This window comes from Brienomyrus brachyistius, chromosome 2 (genome assembly GCF_023856365.1).
Source record: "Brienomyrus brachyistius isolate T26 chromosome 2, BBRACH_0.4, whole genome shotgun sequence".
NCBI classification, from domain to species: domain Eukaryota; kingdom Metazoa; phylum Chordata; class Actinopteri; order Osteoglossiformes; family Mormyridae; genus Brienomyrus; species Brienomyrus brachyistius.
In genome coordinates, this window is record NC_064534.1 from 39,899,457 (window position 1) to 39,918,870 (window position 19,414).

The 19,414-nt window shown below is 44.2% G+C and overlaps 14 non-coding genes and 2 pseudogenes across 14 annotated transcripts; all 16 read left to right on the forward strand.

Annotated features, from left to right (window-relative positions):
- The first annotated feature begins 1,055 nt into the window (after window positions 1-1,055).
- LOC125729856 (5S ribosomal RNA) lies at window positions 1,056-1,174 on the forward strand. The gene has a single exon (XR_007390262.1). It is a non-coding gene; the product is annotated as a 5S ribosomal RNA (ribosomal RNA).
- Window positions 1,175-2,253: 1,079 nt separating this feature from the next.
- Window positions 2,254-2,372, forward strand: LOC125735275 (5S ribosomal RNA). The gene has a single exon (XR_007394572.1). It is a non-coding gene; the product is annotated as a 5S ribosomal RNA (ribosomal RNA).
- Window positions 2,373-3,450: 1,078 nt separating this feature from the next.
- On the forward strand, window positions 3,451-3,569 carry LOC125737289 (5S ribosomal RNA). Its single transcript, XR_007396555.1, has one exon. It is a non-coding gene; the product is annotated as a 5S ribosomal RNA (ribosomal RNA).
- Window positions 3,570-4,644: 1,075 nt separating this feature from the next.
- LOC125730902 (5S ribosomal RNA) lies at window positions 4,645-4,763 on the forward strand. Its single transcript, XR_007391194.1, has one exon. It is a non-coding gene; the product is annotated as a 5S ribosomal RNA (ribosomal RNA).
- A 1,079-nt stretch (window positions 4,764-5,842) lies between these two features.
- Window positions 5,843-5,961, forward strand: LOC125737290 (5S ribosomal RNA). Its single transcript, XR_007396556.1, has one exon. It is a non-coding gene; the product is annotated as a 5S ribosomal RNA (ribosomal RNA).
- Window positions 5,962-7,036: 1,075 nt separating this feature from the next.
- LOC125728836 (5S ribosomal RNA) lies at window positions 7,037-7,155 on the forward strand. The gene has a single exon (XR_007389413.1). It is a non-coding gene; the product is annotated as a 5S ribosomal RNA (ribosomal RNA).
- Window positions 7,156-8,233: 1,078 nt separating this feature from the next.
- LOC125736372 (5S ribosomal RNA) lies at window positions 8,234-8,352 on the forward strand. The gene has a single exon (XR_007395652.1). It is a non-coding gene; the product is annotated as a 5S ribosomal RNA (ribosomal RNA).
- A 1,078-nt stretch (window positions 8,353-9,430) lies between these two features.
- LOC125734982 (5S ribosomal RNA) lies at window positions 9,431-9,549 on the forward strand. The gene has a single exon (XR_007394283.1). It is a non-coding gene; the product is annotated as a 5S ribosomal RNA (ribosomal RNA).
- A 1,074-nt stretch (window positions 9,550-10,623) lies between these two features.
- Window positions 10,624-10,742, forward strand: LOC125734983 (5S ribosomal RNA). Its single transcript, XR_007394284.1, has one exon. It is a non-coding gene; the product is annotated as a 5S ribosomal RNA (ribosomal RNA).
- Window positions 10,743-11,818: 1,076 nt separating this feature from the next.
- Window positions 11,819-11,927, forward strand: LOC125732035 (5S ribosomal RNA; annotated as a pseudogene).
- A 1,084-nt stretch (window positions 11,928-13,011) lies between these two features.
- On the forward strand, window positions 13,012-13,130 carry LOC125736422 (5S ribosomal RNA). The gene has a single exon (XR_007395701.1). It is a non-coding gene; the product is annotated as a 5S ribosomal RNA (ribosomal RNA).
- A 1,071-nt stretch (window positions 13,131-14,201) lies between these two features.
- On the forward strand, window positions 14,202-14,320 carry LOC125730887 (5S ribosomal RNA). Its single transcript, XR_007391179.1, has one exon. It is a non-coding gene; the product is annotated as a 5S ribosomal RNA (ribosomal RNA).
- A 1,071-nt stretch (window positions 14,321-15,391) lies between these two features.
- LOC125736292 (5S ribosomal RNA) lies at window positions 15,392-15,510 on the forward strand. The gene has a single exon (XR_007395574.1). It is a non-coding gene; the product is annotated as a 5S ribosomal RNA (ribosomal RNA).
- A 1,079-nt stretch (window positions 15,511-16,589) lies between these two features.
- Window positions 16,590-16,698, forward strand: LOC125732278 (5S ribosomal RNA; annotated as a pseudogene).
- A 1,077-nt stretch (window positions 16,699-17,775) lies between these two features.
- LOC125736049 (5S ribosomal RNA) lies at window positions 17,776-17,894 on the forward strand. Its single transcript, XR_007395332.1, has one exon. It is a non-coding gene; the product is annotated as a 5S ribosomal RNA (ribosomal RNA).
- Window positions 17,895-18,976: 1,082 nt separating this feature from the next.
- LOC125734911 (5S ribosomal RNA) lies at window positions 18,977-19,095 on the forward strand. Its single transcript, XR_007394213.1, has one exon. It is a non-coding gene; the product is annotated as a 5S ribosomal RNA (ribosomal RNA).
- Window positions 19,096-19,414: the final 319 nt, after the last annotated feature.

Here is a 19,414-nt window from a genome sequence, read left to right on the forward strand (position 1 = left end):
GGGGCACTCCACTTCACGATTAATTTAAATCTATCACTCCCCTTCCGTTTTACTATTTTATATATATATATTTTTTCTTTCATTCATAAAGGCAGCTTTTACACACCGTTTTACTCTAAATACTGCCTGGTATTTCTAGGTGCTGTAAGCTGTTCGTGCCTTTATTCCACCAGGGCGCAATCTTCTCACAAACTTGAAGACTGTCACTCCCCATTCACGTTTTACAACTTATTGTTAATAATAAAGAGACAGCTTTTTACACACAGTTTTAAACAAAGTACTAATATAATTCCTCTTCAACTCACCGCTTTGTTTTCTATGCAAAAACGACTTCACCACAGAAGACTCGTTATTATTGGCATAGCAAGGTCTTCGCTTCTCCTCCTTTCAAAACTTGCTAAAAGCTGTATTTAAAAGAGCAGGTTGGCCGGGGTAATTCACACCCTTCAATGCCAGCTTAATGTTTAGGTTAGTGGGAATCACAGAGGAATTAGGGATGGAAACTTCTTTGCTGGTGGTAGAAGCGGTCTGGTGAATTTTTAGAGAGAAGAGGCCGTCAATGTTTGAATGTAGAAAATTGTTCTAGCTGCAGCCTGCAGTATGGACTTGTTGGTGTGTGTAGCTCCCAGTGTTCTGACAGCGCGACGTTTTGGGGAAGCATGTGATTCAGCAGCTACCAGTGGGCTTCGTGCGGCGGAGATTTTGTGGCTGTTAGCGGAGTTGATAACAGAAGGTCATTAAGAGAAGCCTGCATGCGGTAGGCAAAGGAGTAATGTTTGCCGGCGGGGGACGTGCGGCGATTAACCTGTGCGGTAGTGAAAAGGAGTTAAAGAGAAGGAAGTGTGCGGATGCGGAAAGAATGGAATAATTGTGGTAGGCTGCCGGCTGAGTAGTTTGGTGAATGTTTGGTGTGGGTCCGGTGCTGCCGATTGGATGGTGGTGCTGCAGTGTGAGTCAGATAAAAAAAAAAAAAAACCAGGAGTAGGATCCAATGGGAATAACTGGCATGTATAGACGCGTGTAATGCAAAAGGGCTATTTTTGGTAGCATCTCTCGCTTACGGCCATACCTCCCTGAATGCGCCCGATCGCGTCTTATCTCGGAAGCTAAGCAGGCTAGGGTCTGGTTAGTACTTGGATGGGAGACCACCTGGGAATACCAGGTGCTGTAAGCTTTTCTCACTTTTACTTTATACAGGGGGCGCTCCACTTCACGATTAATTTAAATCTATCACTCCCCTTCCATTTTACTATTTTATATATATATATATTTTTTTTTTCTCTCATTCATAAAGGCAGCTTTTAGAAACCGTTTTACTCTAAATACTTCCTGGTAATTCTAGGTGCTGTAAGCTGTTCGTGCCTTTATTCCACCAGGGCGCGATCTTCTCACAAACTTGAAGACTGTCACTCCCCATTCACGTTTTACAACTTATTGTTAATGATAAAGAGACAGCTTTTTACACACAGTTTTAAACAAAGTACTGATATTATTCCTCTTCAACTGACCGCTTTGTTTTCTATGCAAAAACCACTTCGCCACAGAAGACTCGATATTATTGGCATAGCAAGTTCTGCTCTTCTCCTTTCAAAACTTGCTAAAAGCTGTATTTAAAAGAACAGATTGGCCGGGGTAATTCACACCCTTCAATGCCAGCTTAATGTTTAGGTTAGTGGGAATCACAGAGGAATTAGGGATGGAAACTTCTTTGCTGGTGGTAGAAGCGGTCTGGTGAATTTTTAGAGAGAAGAGGCCGTCGATGTTTGAATGTAGAAAATTGATCTGGCTGCAGCCTGCAGTATGGACTTGTTGGTGTGTGTAGCTCCCAGTGTTCTGACAGCGCGACGTTTTGGGGAAGCATGTGATTCAGCAGCTACCAGTGGGCTTCGTGCGGTGGAGATTTTGTGGCTGTTAGCGGAGTTGATAACAGAGGGTCGTTAAGAGAAGCCTACATGCAGTAGGCAAAGGAGTAATGTTTGCCGGCGGGGGACGTGCGGCGATTAACCTGTGCGGTAGTGAAAAGGAGTTAAAAAGAAGGAAGTGTGCGGATGCGGAAAGAATGGAATAATTGTGGTAGGCTGCCGGCTGAGTAGTTTGGTGAATGTTTGGTGTGGGTCCGGCGCTGCCGATTGGATGGTGGGGCTGCAGTGTGAGTCAGATAAAAAAAAAAAAACCAGGAGTAGGATCCAATGGGACTAACTGGCATGTATAGACGCGTGTAATGCAAAATGGCTGTTTTTGGTAGCATCTCTCGCTTATGGCCATACCACCCTGAACACACCCGATCTCGTCTGATCTTGGAAGCTAAGCAGGGTAGGGTCTGGTTAGTACTTGGATGGGAATCCACCTGGGAATACCAGGTGCTGTAAGCTTTTCTCACTTTTACTTTATACAGGGGGCGCTCCACTTCACGATTAATTTAAATCTATCACTCCCCTTCCATTTTACTATTTTATATATATTTATATTTTTTTTCTCTCATTCATAAAGGCAGCTTTTAGAAACCGTTTTACTCTAAATACTTCCTGGTAATTCTAGGTGCTGTAAGCTGTTCGTGCCTTTATTCCACCAGGTCGCGATCTTCTCACAAACTTGAAGACTGTCACTCCCCATTCACGTTTTACAACTTATTGTTAATGATAAAGAGACAGCTTTTTACACACAGTTTTAAACAAAGTACTGATATTATTCCTCTTCAACTGACCGCTTTGTTTTCTATGCAAAAACCACTTCGCCACAGAAGACTCGATATTATTGGCATAGCAAGTTCTGCTCTTCTCCTTTCAAAACTTGCTAAAAGCTGTATTTAAAAGAACAGATTGGCCGGGGTAATTCACACCCTTCAATGCCAGCTTAATGTTTAGGTTAGTGGGAATCACAGAGGAATTAGGGATGGAAACTTCTTTGCTGGTGGTAGAAGCGGTCTGGTGAATTTTTAGAGAGAAGAGGCCGTCGATGTTTGAATGTAGAAAATTGTTCTGGCTGCAGCCTGCAGTATGGACTTGTTGGTGTGTGTAGCTCCCAGTGTTCTGACAGCGCGACGTTTTGGGGAAGCATGTGATTCAGCAGCTACCAGTGGGCTTCGTGCGGCGGAGATTTTGTGGCTGTTAGCGGAGTTGATAACAGAGAGTCGTTAAGAGAAGCCTGCATGCAGTAGGCAAAGGAGTAATGTTTGCCGGCGGGGGACGTGCGGCGATTAACCTGTGTGGTAGTGAAAAGGAGTTAAAAAGAAGGAAGTGTGCGGATGCGGAAAGAATGGAATAATTGTGGTAGGCTGCCGGCTGAGTAGTTTGGTGAATGTTTGGTGTGGGTCCGGCGCTGCCGATTGGATGGTGGTGCTGCAGTGTGAGTTAGACAAAAAAAAAAAAAACCAGGAGTAGGATCCAATGGGACTAACTGGCATGTATAGACGCGTGTAATGCAAAAGGGCTGTTTTTGGTAGCATCTCTCGCTTGCGGCCATACCACCCTGAACACGCCCGATCTCGTCTGATCTCGGAAGCCAAGCAGGGTATGGTCTGGTTAGTACTTGGATGGGAGACCTCCTGGGAATACCAGGTGCTATAAGCTTTTCTCACTTTTACTTTTATACAGGGGGCGCTCCACTTCACGATTAATTTAAATCTATCACTCCCCTTCCATTTTACTATTTTATATATATATTTTTTTTTTCTCTCATTCATAAAGGCAGCTTTTAGAAACCGTTTTACTCTAAATACTTCCTGGTAATTCTAGGTGCTGTAAGCTGTTCGTGCCTTTATTCCACCAGGGCGCGATCTTCTCACAATCTTGAAGACTGTCACTCCCCATTCACGTTTTACAACTTATTGTTAATGATAAAGAGACAGCTTTTTACACACAGTTTTAAACAAAGTACTGATATTATTCCTCTTCAACTGACCGCTTTGTTTTCTATGCAAAAACCACTTCGCCACAGAAGACTCGATATTATTGGCATAGCAAGTTCTGCTCTTCTCCTTTCAAAACTTGCTAAAAGCTGTATTTAAAAGAACAGATTGGCCGGGGTAATTCACACCCTTCAATGCCAGCTTAATGTTTAGGTTAGTGGGAATCACAGAGGAATTAGGGATGGAAACTTCTTTGCTGGTGGTAGAAGCGGTCTGGTGAATTTTTAGAGAGAAGAGGCCGTCGATGTTTGAATGTAGAAAATTGTTCTGGCTGCAGCCTGCAGTATGGACTTGTTGGTGTGTGTAGCTCCCAGTGTTCTGACAGCGCGACGTTTTGGGGAAGCATGTGATTCAGCAGCTACCAGTGGGCTTCGTGCGGCGGAGATTTTGTGGCTGTTAGCAGAGTTGATAACAGAGGGTCGTTAAGAGAAGCCTACATGCAGTAGGCAAAGGAGTAATGTTTGCCGGCGGGGGACGTGCGGCGATTAACCTGTGCGGTAGTGAAAAGGAGTTAAAAAGAAGGAAGTGTGCGGATGCGGAAAGAATGGAATAATTGTGGTAGGCTGCCGGCTGAGTGGTTTGGTGAATGTTTGGTGTGGGTCCGGCGCTGCCGATTGGATGGTGGGGCTGCAGTGTGAGTCAGATAAAAAAAAAAAACCAGGAGTAGGATCCAATGGGACTAACTGGCATGTATAGACGCGTGTAATGCAAAAGGGCTGGTTTTGGTAGCATCTCTCGCTTACGGCCATACCACCCTGAACACGCCCGATCTCCTCTGATCTTGGAAACTAAGCAGGTTAGGGTCTGGTTAGTACTTGGATGGGAGACCACCTGGGAATACCAGGTGCTGTAAGCTTTTCTCACTTTTACTTTATACAGGGGGCGCTCCACTTCACGATTAATTTAAATCTATCACTCCCCTTCCATTTTACTATTTTATATATATATATTTTTTTTTTTTTCTCATTCATAAAGGCAGCTTTTAGAAACCGTTTTACTCTAAATACTTCCTGGTAATTCTAGGTGCTGTAAGCTGTTCGTGCCTTTATTCCACCAGGGCGCGATCTTCTCACAAACTTGAAGACTGTCACTCCCCATTCACGTTTTACAACTTATTGTTAATGATAAAGAGACAGCTTTTTACACACAGTTTTAAACAAAGTACTGATATTATTCCTCTTCAACTGACCGCTTTGTTTTCTATGCAAAAACCACTTCGCCACAGAAGACTCGATATTATTGGCATAGCAAGTTCTGCTCTTCTCCTTTCAAAACTTGCTAAAAGCTGTATTTAAAAGAACAGATTGGCCGGGGTAATTCACACCCTTCAATGCCAGCTTAATGTTTAGGTTAGTGGGAATCACAGAGGAATTAGGGATGGAAACTTCTTTGCTGGTGGTAGAAGCGGTCTGGTGAATTTTTAGAGAGAAGAGGCCGTCGATGTTTGAATGTAGAAAATTGTTCTGGCTGCAGCCTGCAGTATGGACTTGTTGGTGTGTGTAGCTCCCAGTGTTCTGACAGCGCGACGTTTTGGGGAAGCATGTGATTCAGCAGCTACCAGTGGGCTTCGTGCGGCGGAGATTTTGTGGCTGTTAGCGGAGTTGATAAGAGAGGGTCGTTAAGAGAAGCCTGCATGCAGTAGGCAACGGAGTAATGTTTGCCGGCGGGGGACGTGCGACGATTAACCTGTGCGGTAGTGAAAAGGAGTTAAAAAGAAGGAAGTGTGCGGATGCGGAAAGAATGGAATAATTGTGGTCGGCTGCCGGCTGAGTAGTTTGGTGAATGTTTGGTGTGGGTCCGGCGCTGCCGATTGGATGGTGGTGCTGCAGTGTGAGTTAGACAAAAAAAAAAAAAACCAGGAGTAGGATCCAATGGGACTAACTGGCATGTATAGACGCGTGTAATGCAAAAGGGCTGTTTTTGGTAGCATCTCTCGCTTGCGGCCATACCACCCTGAACACGCCCGATCTCGTCTGATCTCGGAAGCCAAGCAGGGTATGGTCTGGTTAGTACTTGGATGGGAGACCTCCTGGGAATACCAGGTGCTATAAGCTTTTCTCACTTTTACTTTATACAGGGGGCGCTCCACTTCACGATTAATTTAAATCTATCACTCCCCTTCCATTTTACTATTTTATATATATATATTTTTTTTTCTCTCATTCATAAAGGCAGCTTTTAGAAACCGTTTTACTCTAAATACTTCCTGGTAATTCTAGGTGCTGTAAGCTGTTCGTGCCTTTATTCCACCAGGGCGCGATCTTCTCACAATCTTGAAGACTGTCACTCCCCATTCACGTTTTACAACTTATTGTTAATGATAAAGAGACAGCTTTTCACACACAGTTTTAAACAAAGTACTGATATTATTCCTCTTCAACTGACCGCTTTGTTTTCTATGCAAAAACCACTTCGCCACAGAAGACTCGATATTATTGGCATAGCAAGTTCTGCTCTTCTCCTTTCAAAACTTGCTAAAAGCTGTATTTAAAAGAACAGATTGGCCGGGGTAATTCACACCCTTCAATGCCAGCTTAATGTTTAGGTTAGTGGGAATCACAGAGGAATTAGGGATGGAAACTTCTTTGCTGGTGGTAGAAGCGGTCTGGTGAATTTTTAGAGAGAAGAGGCCGTCGATGTTTGAATGTAGAAAATTGTTCTGGCTGCAGCCTGCAGTATGGACTTGTTGGTGTGTGTAGCTCCCAGTGTTCTGACAGCGCGACGTTTTGGGGAAGCATGTGATTCAGCAGCTACCAGTGGGCTTCGTGCGGCGGAGATTTTGTGGCTGTTAGCAGAGTTGATAACAGAGGGTCGTTAAGAGAAGCCTACATGCAGTAGGCAAAGGAGTAATGTTTGCCGGCGGGGGACGTGCGGCGATTAACCTGTGCGGTAGTGAAAAGGAGTTAAAAAGAAGGAAGTGTGCGGATGCGGAAAGAATGGAATAATTGTGGTAGGCTGCCGGCTGAGTGGTTTGGTGAATGTTTGGTGTGGGTCCGGCGCTGCCGATTGGATGGTGGGGCTGCAGTGTGAGTCAGATAAAAAAAAAAAACCAGGAGTAGGATCCAATGGGACTAACTGGCATGTATAGACGCGTGTAATGCAAAAGGGCTGGTTTTGGTAGCATCTCTCGCTTACGGCCATACCACCCTGAACACGCCCGATCTCCTCTGATCTTGGAAGCTAAGCAGGTTAGGGTCTGGTTAGTACTTGGATGGTAGACCACCTGGGAATACCAGGTGCTGTAAGCTTTTCTCACTTTTACTTTATACAGGGGGCGCTCCACTTCACGATTAATTTAAATCTATCACTCCCCTTCCATTTTACTATTTTATATATATATATATTTTTTTTTCTCTCATTCATAAAGGCAGCTTTTAGAAACCGTTTTACTCTAAATACTTCCTGGTAATTCTAGGTGCTGTAAGCTGTTCGTGCCTTTATTCCACCAGGGCGCGATATTCTCACAAATTTGAAGACTGTCACTCCCCATTCACGTTTTACAACTTATTGTTAATGATAAAGAGACAGCTTTTTACACACAGTTTTAAACAAAGTACTGATATTATTCCTCTTCAACTGACCGCTTTGTTTTCTATGCAAAAACCACTTCGCCACAGAAGACTCGATATTATTGGCATAGCAAGTTCTGCTCTTCTCCTTTCAAAACTTGCTAAAAGCTGTATTTAAAAGAACAGATTGGCCGGGGTAATTCACACCCTTCAATGCCAGCTTAATGTTTAGGTTAGTGGGAATCACAGAGGAATTAGGGATGGAAACTTCTTTGCTGGTGGTAGAAGCGGTCTGGTGAATTTTTAGAGAGAAGAGGCCGTCGATGTTTGAATGTAGAAAATTGTTCTGGCTGCAGCCTGCAGTATGGACTTGTTGGTGTGTGTAGCTCCCAGTGTTCTGACAGCGCGACGTTTTGGGGAAGCATGTGATTCAGCAGCTACCAGTGGGCTTCGTGCGGCGGAGATTTTGTGGCTGTTAGCGGAGTTGATAACAGAGGGTCGTTAAGAGAAGCCTACATGCAGTAGGCAAAGGAGTAATGTTTGCCGGCGGGGGACGTGCGGCAATTAACCTGTGCGGTAGTGAAAAGGAGTTAAAAAGAAGGAAGTGTGCGGATGCGGAAAGAATGGAATAATTGTGGTAGGCTGCCGGCTGAGTAGTTTGGTGAATGTTTGGTGTGGGTCCGGCGCTGCCGATTGGATGGTGGGGCTGCAGTGTGAGTCAGATAAAAAAAAAAAAACCAGGAGTAGGATCCAATGGGACTATCTGGCATGTATAGACGCGTGTAATGCAAAAGGGCTGTTTTTGGTAGCATCTCCTGCTTACGGCCATACCACCCTGAACACGTCCGATCTCGTCTGATTTTGGAAGCTAAGCAGGGTAGGGTCTGGTTAGTACTTGGATGGGAGACCACCTGGGAATACCAGGTGCTGTAAGCTTTTCTCACTTTTACTTTATACAGGGGGCGCTCCACTTCACGATTAATTTAAATCTATCACTCCCCTTCCATTTTACTATTTTATATATATATATATTTTTTTTTCTCTCATTCATAAAGGCAGCTTTTAGAAACCGTTTTACTATAAATACTTCCTGGTAATTCTAGGTGCTGTAAGCTCTTCGTGCCTTTATTCCACCAGGGCGCGATATTCTCACAAATTTGAAGACTGTCACTCCCCATTCACGTTTTACAACTTATTGTTAATGATAAAGAGACAGCTTTTTACACACAGTTTTAAACAAAGTACTGATATTATTCCTCTTCAACTGACCGCTTTGTTTTCTATGCAAAAACCACTTCGCCACAGAAGACTCGATATTATTGGCATAGCAAGTTCTGCTCTTCTCCTTTCAAAACTTGCTAAAAGCTGTATTTAAAAGAACAGATTGGCCGGGGTAATTCACACCCTTCAATGCCAGCTTAATGTTTAGGTTAGTGGGAATCACAGAGGAATTAGGGATGGAAACTTCTTTGCTGGTGGTAGAAGCGGTCTGGTGAATTTTTAGAGAGAAGAGGCCGTCGATGTTTGAATGTAGAAAATTGTTCTGGCTGCAGCCTGCAGTATGGACTTGTTGGTGTGTGTAGCTCCCAGTGTTCTGACAGCGCGACGTTTTGGGGAAGCATGTGATTCAGCAGCTACCAGTGGGCTTCGTGCGGCGGAGATTTTGTGGCTGTTAGCGGAGTTGATAACAGAGGGTCGTTAAGAGAAGCCTACATGCAGTAGGCAAAGGAGTAATGTTTGCCGGCGGGGGACGTGCGGCAATTAACCTGTGCGGTAGTGAAAAGGAGTTAAAAAGAAGGAAGTGTGCGGATGCGGAAAGAATGGAATAATTGTGGTAGGCTGCCGGCTGAGTAGTTTGGTGAATGTTTGGTGTGGGTCCGGCGCTGCCGATTGGATGGTGGGGCTGCAGTGTGAGTCAGATAAAAAAAAAAAAACCAGGAGTAGGATCCAATGGGACTATCTGGCATGTATAGACGCGTGTAATGCAAAAGGGCTGTTTTTGGTAGCATCTCCTGCTTACGGCCATACCACCCTGAACACGTCCGATCTCGTCTGATCTTGGAAGCTAAGCAGGGTAGGGTCTGGTTAGTACTTGGATGGGAGACCACCTGGGAATACCAGGTGCTGTAAGCTTTTCTCACTTTTACTTTATACAGGGGGCGCTCCACTTCACGATTAATTTAAATCTATCACTCCCCTTCCATTTTACTATTTTATATATATATATATTTTTCTCTCTTTCATAAAGGCAGCTTTTGGAAACCGTTTTTCTCTTAATACTGCCTGGTAATTCTAGGTGCTGTAAGCTGTTCGTGCCTTTATTCCACCAGGGCGCGATCTTCTCACAAATTTGAAGACTGTCACTCCCCATTCACGTTTTACAACTTATTGTTAATGATAAAGAGACAGCTTTTTACACACAGTTTTAAACAAAGTACTGATATTATTCCTCTTCAACTGACCGCTTTGTTTTCTATGCAAAAACCACTTCGCCACAGAAGACTCGATATTATTGGCATAGCAAGTTCTGCTCTTCTCCTTTCAAAACTTGCTAAAAGCTGTATTTAAAAGAACAGATTGGCCGGGGTAATTCACACCCTTCAATGCCAGCTTAATGTTTAGGTTAGTGGGAATCACAGAGGAATTAGGGATGGAAACTTCTTTGCTGGTGGTAGAAGCGGTCTGGTGAATTTTTAGAGAGAAGAGGCCGTCGATGTTTGAATGTAGAAAATTGTTCTGGCTGCAGCCTGCAGTATGGACTTGTTGGTGTGTGTAGCTCCCAGTGTTCTGACAGCGCGACGTTTTGGGGAAGCATGTGATTCAGCAGCTACCAGTGGGCTTCGTGCGGCGGAGATTTTGTGGCTGTTAGCGGAGTTGATAACAGAGGGTCGTTAAGAGAAGCCTACATGCAGTAGGCAAAGGAGTAATGTTTGCCGGCGGGGGACGTGCGGCAATTAACCTGTGCGGTAGTGAAAAGGAGTTAAAAAGAAGGAAGTGTGCGGATGCGGAAAGAATGGAATAATTGTGGTAGGCTGCCGGCTGAGTAGTTTGGTGAATGTTTGGTGTGGGTCCGGCGCTGCCGATTGGATGGTGGGGCTGCAGTGTGAGTCAGATAAAAAAAAAAAAACCAGGAGTAGGATCCAATGGGACTATCTGGCATGTATAGACGCGTGTAATGCAAAAGGGCTGTTTTTGGTAGCATCTCCTGCTTACGGCCATACCACCCTGAACACGTCCGATCTCGTCTGATCTTGGAAGCTAAGCAGGGTAGGGTCTGGTTAGTACTTGGATGGGAGACCACCTGGGAATACCAGGTGCTGTAAGCTTTTCTCACTTTTACTTTATACAGGGGGCGCTCCACTTCACGATTAATTTAAATCTATCACTCCCCTTCCATTTTACTATTTTATATATATATATATTTTTCTCTCTTTCATAAAGGCAGCTTTTGGAAACCGTTTTTCTCTTAATACTGCCTGGTAATTCTAGGTGCTGTAAGCTGTTCGTGCCTTTATTCCACCAGGGCGCGATCTTCTCACAAATTTGAAGACTGTCACTCCCCATTCACGTTTTACAACTTATTGTTAATGATAAAGAGACAGCTTTTTACACACAGTTTTAAACAAAGTACTGATATAATTCCTCTTAAACTCACCGCTTTGTTTTCTATGCAAAAACCACTTCGCCACAGAAGACTCGATATTATTGGCATATTATCTGCTCTTCTCCTCCTTTCAAAACTTGCTAAAAGCTGTATTTAAAAGAGCAGTTTGGCCTGGGTAATTCACACCCTTCAATGCCAGGTTGATGTTTAGGTTAGTGGGAATCACAGAGGAATTAGGGATGGAAACTTCTTTGCTGGTGGTAGAAGCGGCCTGGTGAATTTTTTGAGAGAAGAGGCCGTCGATGTTTCAATGTAGAAAATTGTTCTGGCTGCAGCCTGCAGTATGGACTTGTTGGCGTGTGTAGCTCCCAGTGTTCTGACAGCGTGACGTTTTGGGGAAGCATGTGATTCAACAGCAACCAGTGGGCTTCGTGCGGCGGAGATTTTGTGGCTGTTAGCAGAGTTGATAACAGAGGGTCTTTAAGAGAAGCCTGCATGCGGTAGGCAAATGAGTAATGTTTGCCGGCGGGGGACGTGCGGCGATTAACCTGTGCCATAGTGAAAAGGACTTAAAGAGAAGGAAGTGTGTGGATGCGGAAAGAATGGAATAATTGTGGTAGGCTGCCGGCTGAGTAGTTTGGTGAATGTTTGATGTGGGTCCGGCGCTGCCGAGTGGATGGTGGGGCTGCAGTGTGTGTCAGATAAAAAAAAAAAAAAAACAGGAGTAAGATCCAAAGGGACTAACTGGCATGTATAGACGCGTGTAATGCAAAAGGGCTGTATTTGGTAGAGTCTCTCGCTTACGGCCATACCACCCTGAACACGCCTGATCTCAGAAGCCAAGCAGGGTAGGGTCTGGTTAGTACTTCCATGGGAGACCTCCTGGGAATACCATGTGCTGTAAGCTTTTCTCACTTCTACTTTATACAGGGGGCGCTCCACTTCACGATTAATTTAAATCTATCACTCCCCTTCCATTTTACTATTTTATATATATATATATATATATATTTTTTTTTTCTCTCATTCATAAAGGCAGCTTTAACACACCGTTTTACTCTAAATACTGCCTGGTAATTCTAGGTGCTGTAAGCTGTTCGTGCCTTTATTCCACCAGGGCGCGATCTTCTCACAAACTTGAAAACTGTCACTCCCCATTCACGTTTTACAACTTATTGTTAATAATAAAGAGACAGCTTTTTACACACAGTTTTAAACAAAGTACTGATATAATTCTTCTTCAACTCACCGCTTTGTTTTCAATGCAAAAACCACTTCACCACAGAATATTCGATATTATTGGCATATTATCTGCTCTTCTCCTCCTTTCAAAACTTGCTAAAAGCTGTATTTAAAAGAGCAGGTTGGCCGGGGTAATTCACACCCTTCAATGCCAGATTAATGTTTAGGTTAGTGGGAATCACAGAGGAATTAGGGATGGAAACTTCTTTGCTGGTGGTAGAAGCGGTCTGGTGAATTTTTAGAGAGAAGAGGCCATCGATGTTTGAATGTAGAAAATTGTTCTGGCTGCAGCCTGCAGTATGGACTTGTTGGTGTGTGTAGCTCCCAGTGTTCTGACAGCGCGACGTTTTGGGGAAGCATGTGATTCAACAGCTACCAGTGGGCTTCGTGCGGCAGAGATTTTGTGGCTGTTAGCGGAGTTGATAACAGAAGGGCATTAAGAGAATCCTGCATGCGGTAGGCAAAGGAGTAATGTTTGCCGGCGGGGGACGTGCGGCGATTAACCTGTGCGGTAGTGAAAAGGAGTTAAAGAGAAGGAAGTGTGCGGATGCGGAAAGAATGGAATAATTGTGGTAGGCTGCCGGCTGAGTAGTTTGGTGAATGTTTGGTGTGGGTCCGGCGCTGCCAATTGGATGGTGGGGCTGCAGTGTGAGTTCGATAAAAAAAAAAACAGGAGTAGGATCCAATGGGACTAACTGACATGTATAGACGCATGTAATGCAAAAGAGCTGTTTTTGGTAGTGTCTCTCGCTTACGGCCGTACCACCCTGAACACACCCGATCTCGTCCGATCTCGGAAGCTAAGCAGGGTAAGGTCTGTTTAGTACTTGGAAGGGAGACCACCTGGGAATACCAGGTGCTGTAAGCTTTTCTCACTTTTACTTTATACAGGGGGCGCTCCACTTCACGATTAATCTAAATCTATCACTCCCCTTCCATTTTACTATTTTATATATTTCTTTTTTCTCTCATTCATAAAGGCAGCTTTTACACACCGTTTTACTCTAAATACTGCCTGGCAATTCTAGGTGCTGTAAGCTGTTCGTGCCTTTATTCCACCAGGGCGCGATCTTCTCACAAACTTGAAGACTGTCACTCCCCATTCACGTTTTACAACTTATTGTTAATGATAAAGAGACAGCTTTTTACACACAGTTTTAAACAAAGTACTGATATAATTCCTCTTCAACTCACCGCTTTGTTTTCTATGCAAAAACCACTTCGCCACAGAAGACTTGATATTGTTGGCATAGCAAGGTCTGCTCTTCTCCTCCTTTCAAAACTTGCTAAAAGCTGTATTTAAAAGAGCAGGTTGGCCGGGGTAATTCACATCCTTCAATGCCAGATTAATGTTTAGGTTGGTGGGAATCACAGAGGAATTAGGGATGGAAACTTCTTTGCTGGTGGTAGAAGCGGTCTGGTGAATTTTTAGAGAGAAGAGGCCGTCGATGTTTGAATGTAGAAAATTGTTCTAGCTGCAGCCTGCAGTATGGACTTGTTGGCGTGTGTAGCTCCCAGTGTTCTGACAGCGCGACGTTTTGGGGAAGCATGTGATTCAACAGCTACCAGTGGGCTTCGTGCGGCGGAGATTTTGTGGCTGTTAGCGGAGTTGATAACAGAGGGTCGTTAAGAGAAGCCTGCATGCGGTAGGCAAAGGAGTAATGTTTGCTGGCGGGGGACGTGCGGCGATTAACCTGTGCGGTAGTGAAAAGGAGTTAAAGAGAAGGAAGTGTGCGGATGCGGAAAGAATGGAATAATTGTGGTAGGCTGCCGGCTGAGTAGTTTGGTGAATGTTTGGTGTGGGTCCGGCGCTGCCAATTGGATGGTGGGGCTGCAGTGTGAGTTCGATAAAAAAAAAAACAGGAGTAGGATCCAATGGGACTAACTGGCATGTATAGACGCATGTAATGCAAAAGAGCTGTTTTTGGTAGTGTCTCTCGCTTACGGGCGTACCACCCTGAACACACCCGATCTCGTCCGATCTCGGAAGCTAAGCAGGGTAAGGTCTGTTTAGTACTTGGAAGGGAGACCACCTGGGAATACCAGGTGCTGTAAGCTTTTCTCACTTTTACTTTATACAGCGGGCACTCCACTTCACGATTAATTTAAATCTATCACTCCCCTTCCATTTTACTATTTTATATATTTCTTTTTTCTCTCATTCATAAAGGCAGCTTTTACACACCGTTTTACTCTAAATACTGCCTGGCAATTCTAGGTGCTGTAAGCTGTTCGTGCCTTTATTCCACCAGGGCGCGATCTTCTCACAAACTTGAAGACTGTCACTCCCCATTCACGTTTTACAACTTATTGTTAATGATAAAGAGACAGCTTTTTACACACAGTTTTAAACAAAGTACTGATATAATTCCTCTTCAACTCACCGCTTTGTTTTCTATGCAAAAACCACTTCGCCACAGAAGACTTGATATTTTTGGCATAGCAAGGTCTGCTCTTCTCCTTTCAAAACTTGCTAAAAGCTGTATTTAAAAGAGCAGGTTGGCCGGGGTAATTCACACCCTTCAATGCCAGATTAATGTTTAGGTTAGTTGGAATCACAGAGGAATTAGGGATGGAAACTTCTTTGCTGATGGTAGAAGCGGTCTGGTGAATTTTTAGAGAGAAGAGGCCGTCGATGTTTCAATGTAGAAAATTGTTCTGGCTGCAGCCTGCAGTATGGACTTGTTGGTGTGTGTAGCTCCCAGTGTTCTGACAGCGTAACGTTTTGGGGAAGCATGTGATTCAACAGCTACCAGTGGGCTTCGTGCGGCAGAGATTTTGTGGCTGTTAGCGGAGTTGATAACAGAGGGTCGTTAAGAGAAGCCTGCATGAGGTAGGCAAAGGAGTAATGTTTGCCGGCAGGGGACGTGCGGCGATTAACCTGTGCGGTAGTGAAAAGGACTTAAAGAGAAGGAAGTGTGCGGATGCGGAAAGAATGGAATAATTGTGGTAGGCTGCCGGCTGAGTAGTTTGGTGAATGTTTGGTGTGGTTCCGGCACTGCCGATTGGATGGAGGGGCTGCAGTGTGAGTCAGATAAAAAAAAAAAAACCAGGAGTAGGATCCAATGGGACTAACTGGCATGTATAGACGCGTGTAATGCAAAATGGCTGTTTTTGGTAGCATCTCTCGCTTACGGCCATACCACCCTGAACACACCCGATATCGTCTGATCTTGGAAGCTAAGCAGGGTAGGGTCTGGTTAGTACTTGGATGGGAAACCACCTGGGAATACCAGGTGCTGTAAGCTTTTCTCACTTTTACTTTATACAGGGGGCGCTCCACTTCACGATTAATTTAAATCTATCACTCCCCTTCCATTTTACTATTTTATATATATTTATATTTTTTTTCTCTCATTCATAAAGGCAGCTTTTAGAAACCGTTTTACTCTAAATACTTCCTGGTAATTCTAGGTGCTGTAAGCTGTTCGTTCCTTTATTCCACCAGGTCGCGATCTTCTCACAAACTTGAAGACTGTCACTCCCCATTCACGTTTTACAACTTATTGTTAATGATAAAGAGACAGCTTTTTACACACAGTTTTAAACAAAGTACTGATATTATTCCTCTTCAACTGACCGCTTTGTTTTCTATGCAAAAACCACTTCGCCACAGAAGACTCGATATTATTGGCATAGCAAGTTCTGCTCTTCTCCTTTCAAAACTTGCTAAAAGCTGTATTTAAAAGAACAGATTGGCCGGGGTAATTCACACCCTTCAATGCCAGCTTAATGTTTAGGTTAGTGGGAATCACAGAGGAATTAGGGATGGAAACTTCTTTGCTGGTGGTAGAAGCGGTCTGGTGAATTTTTAGAGAGAAGAGGCCGTCGATGTTTGAATGTAGAAAATTGTTCTGGCTGCAGCCTGCATTATGGACTTGTTGGTGTGTGTAGCTCCCAGTGTTCTGACAGCGTAACGTTTTGGGGAAGCATGTGATTCAGCAGCTACCAGTGGGCTTCGTGCGGCGGAGATTTTGTGGCTGTTAGCGGAGTTGATAACAGAGGGTCGTTAAGAGAAGCCTGCATGCAGTAGGCAAAGGAGTAATGTTTGCCGGCGGGGAACGTGCGGCGATTAACCTGTGCTGTAGTGAAAAGGAGTTAAAAAGAAGGAAGTGTGCGGATGCGGAAAGAATGGAATAATTGTGGTAGGCTGCCGGCTGAGTAGTTTGGTGAATGTTTGGTGTGGTTCCGGCACTGCCGATTGGATGGAGGGGCTGCAGTGTGAGTCAGATAAAAAAAAAAAAAAAACAGGAGTAGGATCCAATGGGACTAACTGGCATGTATAGAGGCGTGTAATGCAAAAGGGCTGTTTTTGGTACTTTTTCTCGCTCACGGCCATACCACCCAGAACACGCCTGATCTTGGAAGCTAAGCAGGTTAGGGTCTGGTTAGTACTTGGATGGGAGACCACCTGGGAATACCAGGTGCTGCAAGCTTTTCTCACTTTTACTTTATACAGGGGGCGCTCCACTTCACGATTAATTTAAATCTAGCACTCCCCTTCCATTTTACTATTTTATATATATATATTTTTTCTCTCTTTTATAAAGCCAGCTTTTAGAAACCGTTTTACTCTAAATACTTCCTGGTAATTCTAGGTGCTGTAAGCTGTTCGTGCCTTTATTCCACCAGGGCGCGATCTTCTCACAAACTTGAAGACTGTCACTCCCCATTCACGTTTTACAACTTATTGTTAATGATAAAGAGACAGCTTTTTACACACAGTTTTAAACAAAGTACTGATATTATTCCTCTTCAACTGACCGCTTTGTTTTCTATGCAAAAACCACTTCGCCACAGAAGACTCGATATTATTGGCATAGCAAGTTCTGCTCTTCTCCTTTCAAAACTTGCTAAAAGCTGTATTTAAAAGAACAGATTGGCCGGGGTAATTCACACCCTTCAATGCCAGCTTAATGTTTAGGTTAGTGGGAATCACAGAGGAATTAGGGATGGAAACTTCTTTGCTGGTGGTAGAAGCGGTCTGGTGAATTTTTAGAGAGAAGAGGCCGTCGATGTTTGAATGTAGAAAATTGTTCTGGCTGCAGCCTGCATTATGGACTTGTTGGTGTGTGTAGCTCCCAGTGTTCTGACAGCGTAACGTTTTGGGGAAGCATGTGATTCAGCAGCTACCAGTGGGCTTCGTGCGGCGGAGATTTTGTGGCTGTTAGCGGAGTTGATAACAGAGGGTCGTTAAGAGAAGCCTGCATGCAGTAGGCAAAGGAGTAATGTTTGCCGGCGGGGGAACGTGCGGCGATTAACCTGTGCTGTAGTGAAAAGGAGTTAAAAAGAAGGAAGTGTGCGGATGCGGAAAGAATGGAATAATTGTGGTAGGCTGCCGGCTGAGTAGTTTGGTGAATGTTTGGTGTGGGTCCGGCGCTGCCGATTGGATGGTGGTGCTGCAGTGTGAGTCAGATAAAAAAAAAAAAAAAACCAGGAGTAGGATCCAATGGGACTAACTGGCATGTATAGACGCGTGTAATGCAAAAGGACTGTTTTTGGTAGCGTCTCTCGCTTATGGCCATACCACCCTGAACACGCCCGATCTCATCTGATCTCGGAAGCCAAGCAGGGTAGGGTCTGGTTAGTACTTAGATGGGAGACCACCTGGGATTACCAGGTGCTGTAAGCTTTTCTCACTTTTACTTTATACAGGGGGCGCTCCACTTCACGATTAATTTAAATCTATCACTCCCCTTCCATTTTACTATTATATATATATATATTTTTTTTTTTCTCTCATTCATAAAGGCAGCTTTTACACACCGTTTTACTGTAAATACTTCCTGGTAATTCTAGGTGCTGTAAGCTGTTCGTGCCTTTATTCCACCAGGGCGCGATCTTCTCACAAACTTGAAGACTGTCACTCCCCATTCACGTTTTACAACTTATTGTTAATGATAAAGAGACAGCTTTTTACACACAGTTTTAAACAAAGTTCTGATATTATTCCTCTTCAACTGACCGCTTTGTTTTCTATGCAAAAACCACTTCGCCACAGAAGACTCGATATTATTGGCATAGCAAGCTCTGCTCTTCTCCTTTCAAAACTTGCTAAAAGCTGTATTTAAAAGAACAGATTGGCCAGGGTAATTCACACCCTTCAATGCCAGCTTAATGTTTAGGTTAGTGGGAATCACAGAGGAATTAGGGATGGAAACTTCTTTGCTGGTGGTAGAAGCGGTCTGGTGAATTTTTAGAGAGAAGAGGCCGTCGATGTTTGAATGTAGAAAATTGTTCTGGCTGCAGCCTGCAGTATGGACTTGTTGGTGTGTGTAGCTCCCAGTGTTCTGACAGCGCGACGTTTTGGGGAAGCATGTGATTCAGCAGCTACCAGTGGGCTTCGTGCGGCGGAGATTTTGTGGCTGTTAGCGGAGTTGATAACAGAGGGTCGTTAAGAGAAGCCTGCATGCAGTAGGCAAAGGAGTAATGTTTGCCGGCGGGGGACGTGCGGCGATTAACTTGTGCGGTAGTGAAAAGGAGTTAAAAAGAAGGAAGTGTGCGGATGCGGAAAGAATGGAATAATTGTGGTAGGCTGCCGGCTGAGTAGTTTGGTGAATGTTTGGTGTGGGTCCGGCGCTGCCGATTGGATGGTGGTGCTGCAGTGTGAGTCAGATAAAAAAAAAAAAAAAAACCAGGAGTAGGATCCAATGGGACTAACTGGCATGTATAGACGCGTGTAATGCAAAAGGGCTGTTTTTGGTAGCGTCTCTCGCTTATGGCCATACCACCCTGAACACGCCCGATCTCATCTGATCTCGGAAGCCAAGCAGGGTAGGGTCTGGTTAGTACTTGGATGGGAGACCTCCTGGGTATACCAGGTGCTGTAAGCTTTTCTCACTTTTACTTTATACAGGGGGCGCTCCACTTCACGATTAATTTAAATCTAGCACTCCCCTTCCATTTTACTATTTTATATATATATTTTTTTTTTTCTCTCTTTCATAAAGCCAGCTCTTAGAAACCGTTTTACTCTAAATACTTCCTGGTAATTCTAGGTGCTGTAAGCTGTTCGTGCCTTTATTCCACCAGGGCGCGATCTTCTCACAAACTTGAAGACTGTCACTCCCCATTCACGTTTTACAACTTATTGTTAATGATAAAGAGACAGCTTTTTACACACAGTTTTAAACAAAGTACTGATATTATTCC